This window comes from Prionailurus viverrinus, chromosome B1 (genome assembly GCF_022837055.1).
Source record: "Prionailurus viverrinus isolate Anna chromosome B1, UM_Priviv_1.0, whole genome shotgun sequence".
Taxonomy (NCBI): Eukaryota; Metazoa; Chordata; class Mammalia; order Carnivora; family Felidae; genus Prionailurus; species Prionailurus viverrinus.
In genome coordinates this window covers 64,954,244-64,963,718 of record NC_062564.1, presented here as the reverse complement: position 1 = coordinate 64,963,718, position 9,475 = coordinate 64,954,244, and positions in this window count along the sequence as shown.

Sequence of the window (9,475 nt, the reverse complement as noted above, 5' to 3'; positions counted from 1 at the left end):
AAAAAATTGTGGAATATGAAAGTACTAAAAATGGAAGAGTGCTAATTCTTTGATTAATACAGGAAAACTTGGAGGAGTGAGGTGGTGACAATGTCAGTAGGACAAGTTAATATGAAATGTTTCAGGGCTGCATCTCAGTATTCCTATCACTATTGCAGAACATTTCTTTTTTGCAAGTACTCACCATGTCCACAAATGCAGGAAAGCTGTAATAGTGCTTTCCTGCATTTGTGCCATGCAAATCCATGCAAATCCATACCCAGGTGACCCTTACGTCTGTGAATCTACTTTCTTGGTTGAACAGTTGCACTTAGCCTACAATATCCCATTAACCAGAAAGATAATCAAAATGGAGCAGAATCAGTGATTAGAAAGTATAAATATAAGGAAGTAAATATACGAACGCATAAATATAAGCAAAATATAAGCAGGCCCATGACTAAGTGGAACACAGATTGACACAGATTATTTTTATAGTATAGCTATAAAAAACTTTTAAAAATCTATAAATCCAATTCTCAAGAGTCCCTATATTAAGCTCTAATTTCAGCATCAAAGTAGAATATTTTGTCCTAAATGAGTGTCCAGGTACTGGAAGTATGAATACTGTTTTCACTGTTTCATTTGTTAGATGTGTATATATAGTGTATGTGTGTAACTGTATAATTAATTACATTGTGCCTGCTTAGTAGGGCTTATTGAAGATGGACCATTAAGGAATAAAGTCAAGGAAAAAATGAAAGACTTCTACTTTATTGCGTCAATCGTTTGGGATAAAAAATATGTTTTAGAAGGCAAACTTTCATCCTCCCCTAAGCATTTATAGCATAAGACTCTTGTTTTGGACTGCAGAAAACATAAGCTTACTTATTATGTGAACATGTAAAGAACAATTTAACTAATAAAACCCACAAATGATTAAACCACAACATATTTAGAATGATTTTGTTTTCACGTTCTAGGATATATACATCTTATTATGCTAAATTGAGCATAAGTTCCTGTACAAATGTCAGCTCCTATAAAAATTAATGGGCTGTAAGAAAGCCCATTGCTTACTAAATATTAAAATGAATTGGGATGATCTGTGAATACACAGAATTCATCATGTGTCTATAAATATCTTAGTGTCTAATGTTAAATGGAATGAGAATCTCATAATGTAGATTTCTGATAAAGACTGTCTATAATCTAGTTTATTTTACTTTTCAGTTAGTAGTCAAATGGTAGGAAGAAAAAATACAGCTGAAAAATTGTAAATATGTAAAAGAATAATAGCAAGTTTTTCAGCTCACACTGGTCAATGGAAATCTCTGTCTCTCTGTCTCTGTCTCTCTGTCTCTCTGTCTGTCTCTCTCTGCCTCTCTCTCTCTCTCTCTCACACACACACACACACACACACACACACACACACTGACAAGTCATAAATCTTTTTTGCTATGTATGTACAGCAGGGGTTCTTAACTTGTAGTCCAAGACTGTGGGTAGAAATACAAATTATATATTTTGACTCAACTTCTAATTGAAGTTTAACATTTCTTTGAATTGTTAATCAGAGGAAACAAAACCAAACCATCCAACCAAACAAATAAAAAACCCCAGCAAACTATTAGCAGTACAGCAGAAAAGATAGATATTTTTATATTACACAATAATAGTTGTTGCACCTAACAGTTTTACACTACTTTGAAATTATTATGGTGATTACAAGCCATTGCAATTATTATTTAATGCAATAATTTAAAAAGTGCGCACTGTTATTTTTAAATTTTTGATTATTGTATTTTAATATAATTTTTCCCATTGTAATCTTATCTACTTTATGTTATACATTTTAAAACATTATTTTAAGAAGGAAACCAAGGACCTTACCAGACTGCAAAAGGGTGTATGCGTAGAAGATAGAAAATATAGCCACTCAATGCCTTAATCCCAAGAACCTGTGAATATGTTACCTCACATGGTAAAGGGACTTTGAAGATATGATTAAATTAGGGATATTGAGATGGGGAGATTATTCTGGATTAATTATCTAAGTGAGCCCACTGTAATCACAGGATCCTAATAAAGGCAAGGCAAGGCAATGAAAGAAGTGGTGAGGGCAGCAGAGGTTGGAGTGATGAACTTGGCAAATGGGGCTAGGGATCATGAACCAAGGGATGCTTTTCAGGCAAAGGAAACCAATTCTCCTCTGGAGCCTCAGAAGGAGTGCAGCCTTATGACACCTTGATTTTGGCTCAGTGAGACTCATTTTGGATTTCTGACCACAGCTGTAATATAATAAATGTGTTGTTTTAAGTCACTATGCTTGTGGTAATTCATTACAGAAACGGTAGGAAGCCAATCCACCATGGCATCAAAAAATGCAGAACACCTGAGGATGGTGTTGATCACTTGTTCCACTAGTAATAGCAATTTTCCTATGACCTAGAGGTGATTTCAATGTTTTCATATAGGAACATGTGCTTGGTTAGATAGACTATTACTAAGAATAAGTGCTTTGTTTTCCTGGAAATATTTCAGTGCCACATCTTTAAGGTTTTAGCACATTTATCATGGCCCCACACCAAAAATAAAAGAGTAGACATATTTTCTGTTATTTGGGGAATAATAATCACTCTTCAAATCTCAATCTGAATATATTTAAGACCTTGTATTTACACAAATGACATTCTTTACCCAAAGTCAATTTATTTTTTTTACAGAAAGTAATTTTAAAGGCCTTGATAGTCATTTGAATATAATTATAGCAATTTTTTTCAGCTGGGAAAATTCCATGTTTATAGATGCCTTATTTGTGCTCACATAGAATTGCAATAATAACTTATCAAAGGCAAAGTCCATGACCCGAAACCCTGGTCACTCTTCAGAGTGCATTGACCAATACATATAAGGCTATATAATTAGTATAAGCCTATAGACAACCACCGTGGAATGACATATTCCTTGCTGTCATCATCTCGATGTACACTTTATAAATAAATCCATATTGGTTGATAAAATTGCATATTATTTGTATTTTGAGATTATTTTTCATAAAATATACTGTTCTATCCACCTGCCAGTATTAAAAAAATCACTTATCTCATAAAAGTAGCTTGAGAAAACAGCATAATTTTGATAATGAGAAGCTCCTTGTTTTATGAGCTAGTATAGCTTTCTGTTGAAGCCATTCAAAGGCAATTCAATCATTTATAAACATCATCTTCATAATGTTAAAGCTATTGTTGCTATTTAATTCATTTGAAATCACATTGTGATGATAACTGGTTCCTGACAACTAAAGATTTTTTTATACAAAATATGGAAAGAGAATTATCCTTTAATGACACAGGTTAACCATATGTTATATAATTCAATAAATCACTTCAATAAATCACAGGCTTCAAGTTGGCCTAGTATTGTAAACCTTTTTGTATTCAAGGTAATGCAATAGACCCCAAGTTCATTGTATGAATTCTATTTAGATAAAAGCTTGTTAAATTATACTTCTGTTTTTTTTAAGTCAGTGTGAGAGATCTGATGGCCTTGAGGAATGTTCTAGTTTCATAGCCAGATTTCTTAGTTAGCCCTTAGAGCTTGAATAAGAGCCTTAATGTCAATTATCGCTTTGATCTTCTGTGTCAAGGAATGCATTACTGCCCTTTATACAAAGTACAAAACTCTGCTAAAAAGGTCAAGTGTGAAGCACATCAGTCTGAATCAGTGAGTATTGACTGTGAAAGTGATGTTAAAAATGAACCAATATGAACCCACACCTTCATTTTTACATATTAAGAAACAAAAATGCACAGAGATTAAGAGACTCTGCAAATGACTGTAGTTAGCATAGGTGAAACTAAAAATCTGGGTTTTCTGCCTTCTGATCCCATGTTCATTCCATTAGATCACTCAGTTTATCTTCAAATCAATTCAGTCCAATATATTTGACTCGGTATAATCAAACACCATTATGTGTTAGGTATTTTGCTGAGTGATGGAGACAGAAGAATAAGAGACATTATGCACTTTTACGGAGAAAGAAATATGTAGATAAATAGATGTATTCATTTGAGATTGATCAGTGCCTTAATAAAAACAGTGGGGGTCCAAAGAGGGAAGAAGTAAGCTCAATTTAGGAGTCAGCGAAAGCTTCACTGAAGAGTTAATTCCTTTACTGAGTTCAAAAGAAGGTCAGTTGTTTGTCAGACCAAATGGAAGAATATTATACCTATCAGAAAGAAAGAGAAAGAACATAAGTAAAGGCAAGAATGAGCACATCGTTTTCTGTGACCTTCCCTAGCCAGCACACTTCCAAAGGTAGAAATCACAGAGCGAAACCACGAACTTCTTGTATGCCAAGTAAAAGTGCCCTTCCCCTGGCCTCTGTGACTCAATTGGCAAGAATTAAGTGTGTGCCACAAAGTACCTCCTGCTCTGGAGTTAGGAGGCAGAGTCGCAGACACAGGTGTTCTAGGGAAGGCTGTCCCTCCCTTGGCCTGGAGGGGATTGTTAGAGTATTTGGACTTGTGTTATGTGATTTGGGAAAGGCAGCAAGGAAGTGTATTTTGCTCTGGATTAGGTGTTGTCAGAAAACGAGAACAATTCTATGATTATCTTAATTTTTATGTAGGAGGCAGGTGGAATGAAGTGGGACTAACGTTGTAATTAAAAAAAAAATAGCAGTGGCTCGTGTAGCCTGCACAGATAGATGCTTGTGTGCTTTTGTGATTTGCGCAGTGTCTTATTTTTCTGTGCTCAGAAATGACGAAGGAATAGCCATGGGTTTGCTCACACCATCCCAGTCATCCACAGTGACTTTGGCTGTTGTGGACGGTCTATGAAATCATTTATAATGAGGAAGAAACAGCATAGCCTTGCCTTAAATGCCAGGGCAGCAACCAGCAGAGAGCTCTCGGGATTGTTTCCTTGCTTTCTCCGTAGGCATCTTCATCAATTTTTTTCCTCCCTTAATGAGAATACTTCAATGTTTTACCACTAAGTATGATGTTTGCTCTAATTTTTCACAGATGCTTTTAACAAAGTTAAGAAAATTGATTTCTATTCTTACTAAGAATTTTTATTACAAAAGGGTGTTAAGCTAACCCATTATGGGACAACGACTGAATGATGAATAGAGATGCGAGACTATTATGAAGGCCTAGATGACTATTTCTAATTTGTCCGATTTCCTAGGTCTCCTTATCTTTGGGCTCTTTGCTCTCTAAAGTATCCCCTCCTTTGGCATTTTTATCGTATTTCTAAAATATAAATCATAACATTACTTTAAAGCTTATTCAGTAACTCTCCATTACTTACATAATAAATTCTAACATCCTCTGCATAAAAATGCCTTCAAGGTATGATTGCTCCCCTATTTATATCTCTAACTGTACTTCTTATAATTCTCTCAGTCATCTTTCAATTTATTTATACCAAAATACTCATTAATTAAACAAATAATTGATGGTCACTGATCAGTGCCAAGCAAGGTTCTAAATATTATGAAGACAGCAGTAAATAAATAAAATAAAATTATAAGCCTTCACAGACTCCACAACCCCATAGCAGGAGAAGCTGAAAAACAACTCCTATCATATCTTTCCTTAAATTTTTTTAAAGCCAACGTGAAAAACTGATGAGTATTGAAGAATGACAATGGATATAGTCAGTTCAATCAGAAAGCCACACTCCAATTGCCGCTGCTATCTTTACTGGGGTATATCATCACAAATGACTTTTCTCTCAACTAAGAGAGAACTCTAGAAGCAATGTGCTCTTCCCTGGAAGGACTGGCAGTACCTTGTAGCATTTTACACCAGAACTATGCCAACTGTGACTCATTGCTGTCATTTAATAAACAGGAACTTGGATCATCTCATCATTCCACAGACGTCTTACTATATGCTGACATCATGCTAATTGAACTGGAAAAGGAGGAAGTGTAAATATTCCAGATGTTTTGGTGAGATACAGAAGATTAACATAAACCCCTGGAAAATACAGGGAGGGGTCTGTCACTTCATTCAAGTATCTGGGGCAGAGGGTGGTAAAATGGTCTTCAACATGTCATGATTTCCCTTCTTAATGAAGTACATGTTTCTACATCTGGTAATCTTTCCTGAAAGACCACAATGCTTAGTATTTGGAAGCCGTGTATACCACATTTCTGAATGATTTAAAGGCTTATCTGTCAGCTTGCGGTGGAGCCGAGAAAGAAGAGAAGAGATTCTCCAGGAAATAGAGGCTGAAGTTTAAGTAGCTTTTCCATTTTTGCCTCTATGATCCAGCAACCCCAGTGATACTTAAATGTTCTATACATATGATCTATGGAGACTGTGGCTGCTTTGGTAGGAAAATTACAACAAAGCCTCAGAATTCTGGAGCAAATACAAGCCAGTTTTTGGAAAGCCATTCTCCTTTGAGATGCATTTCTTGGTTTGAACATCTGATCACTGGATACTGGGAGAAATTAGGAACTGAGAAACTCATTATGAGCTGAGCTTTATGAGATCAATTAAAAATGTAGATTATACATTGTAGCATTCAACTTGAATATACTTATTTTGGGAATATCGCCTAAAAGCCAAAGGAAGTTACATAAACAAGATGCTCACACTTCTGGTCCTGCTCTTTTCTCAACCCACTTCTAAGCTTTCACGAAAAATTTCTATGACCAATTTTTATTGGAGAGGAAATAATTAGACTATGATTTACAGATGATTTTGCATGACATGCTGGCATTAACTGGAAGTGGACTACATTTATAGTGAAGGTATAGAAGATATGAAAAACACTATCAATAGATTTGAGCTGTTATTTATACAATGCTACACCCAACAATGATAGGAAATATATTCTTCTCAAGTACACATGCAACATTCATCTGGTTAGATCACATGGTAGGTTATTAAAAATATCTCAGTAGGGGCACCTGGGTGCCTTAGTGGGTTGGGCAGCCAACTCTTGATTTCGGCTCAGGTCATGATCTCACAGTTTGTGAGTTCAAGCCCCACGTCAGCCCTCTCTCTCTCTTGAAAAATAAATAAATAAACTTAAAAAAAAATTAAATGGCTAAGACTAAATCTAGCATATAGTTCTCAACTGGAGGTGGTCTTGTCCCTGCAGGGACATTTGGCAAACATTTGCAAACATTTTTTTTTTCACAACTGAGAGTACTTCCGGCATCTAATGGACAAATGCCAGGAAGCTGTTAAACATTCTACAGTGACAGACAGCATCCCACAACAAAGATTTTTCTGGTATAAAATATCAGTAATGTCAAGGTTGAGAAACCTGATCTGGCATAAAAGATCTCTACACCAAAATGCTGTGAGACCCAACTGAGAGAAACTTAAAAAGACCTACATCGGTTGAAAGTTATAATAGTTCATGGATTGTTATGATGAGTATCCTCTCTAGGTTAATTTTTTGATTCAATATAATTCCCATTAAAACTTCATTAAGTATTTCGTAAAGAAAGAGACAAGTTTATTTTTAAAATGTTATAGAATCCTACCGGATCTAAAATAGCTAAAACAATCTTGAAAAAAAGAGAAAAAAAGCAGTCCTTACACCACCTGATTTCAAAACTCTAGTGTAGCACTGGCATACAAACAGACACTTGAACAGAATGGAGTCTAGAAATAGACCCACACATATACAATCAATTGATTTGCAGCTAAGGTGCGAAGTTCACTCAGTGAACAAAGTAAAACCTTTTTATTTATTTATTTTTTGATGTTTGTTTAATTATTTATTTTGAGAGAGAGCAAGAGAGCACAAGTCAGGGAGGGGCAAAGAGAGAGGGAGATAGAGAATCCCAGGCAGGCTCCACACTCAGTGAGGAGCCCATTGAGGGGCTTGATCCCACAACCGCAAGATCATGACCAGAGCCAAAATCAAAAGTTGGATGCTCGAATGACTGAGCCACCCAGGCTCCCCCAAGGAAAGCCTTTTAAAAAGATGTGTCTATACTATAGCTAAAATCTACATGGAGAAAACAAAACAAAGCAGAAAAAAAGTTGTCTCCTATCTCACACCAAACACAAAAATAATTTTGATGGATCATGTGCCTAAGCACTAACCAAAACCTTAAAAATTAATTAAGTGAATTTCATAAAAATTTAAACTTTATGCTTCTCAAAGAAACACCACTAATAAAATGGATAAATAAGCCACAGACTGGGGAAAAATATTTATAACACATGTGACAAAGGATTTGTACCCATAATACATAAAAAAGCCTACAGATTAATAGTAAAATGACAAACATTGCAATTTTTTAAGTGAACCAAAGATTTAGACACTTTAACATAAGAGAGGTACTAATGTTCAGCAAACACACAAAAGAGCACAAACTAAAACTATAAATGAGATACCATTTCACACCCAGGACAGTGGCTAAAATGAAGAGAACTAATCCCACTGCCTATTGCTAAAGATGGAGCAAATGATAACGGCCCCTTGGACTTCCTTGGAGAGCTCTTCCCCTGCACTCTCGGGTCATGTGTTTCAGGGGGAGTGGAGCCAACCTGTAGACTTCACAGGTAGGCAAAAGATTTGAGCCTGATCCAAGCTGACCAACTAAAGTTAGGAAAGTCAGAACTGGATCTTTTAATTCTTGAGAAAGCAATGCTGACTTTTGTATTGGCACCTGAACTGGCACACTGTAAACAGGGTACATTTGGTGGTCACTGTGATCATCACCGTAACAGAACCTTCATGAAAAGAAAGCTACCGCAGAGTTATCCAGAGCCAAGAGGTAGAAAGACAGATCATTTCGGCACTGAATCCAGCAATACGTGAGCTTGCTCTAACCCTGGATTTGTCAGTTAGGAAAAACAATAATATTCCCCTTTACACCAAGCCAGTTTGAATCCTTTATTTTTTTACTTGCAACTAAAAAAGTCTTGATTAGAACTGAAATATACCACATTCAATTTTTTCTTTTCCAGTAAACAAAACTAACCTAGAATACCTGTTAGGATCCATCTGTGTGCTATATTCTTTTTTATGCAAAACCTGGGGGGTATACATATTTTTCTGCTTTATAAGTAAAATATTTCAAAAAGTTTCTTCTAAAAATGTAGAAGATGTACTATAATGTGCTATACCTATTTTAAGCTGACACTTTACTTGTGGGGAAGAAAATCAGTGGTTAAAATGAATGTGACCACTTGATTAGACTACAAAGAAACCAGCAGTGCCCCAAGAAATTAAAATCCATTATCTAAAGTGGTTGGGATAGAGAATAAACAGGAATATAGTGATGTGTATTACTTTCAAGCAGAAAAATCAAAGTATAACCAAGTTATTCTTGCTGCTGGTCGAATGAAACTGCTGGATTTAGAAAAATCTAGTTCTATGAAAGTCTGAGAATACCTGGAGATGGCTGAGGTAGAGAGTACTCAGAAATTTAAGAGAGAATGATCATCAAGGAAATATTTCTTAAAAGCCTGTAATGGTTGTATCTACCATCTATCACAAAGACATT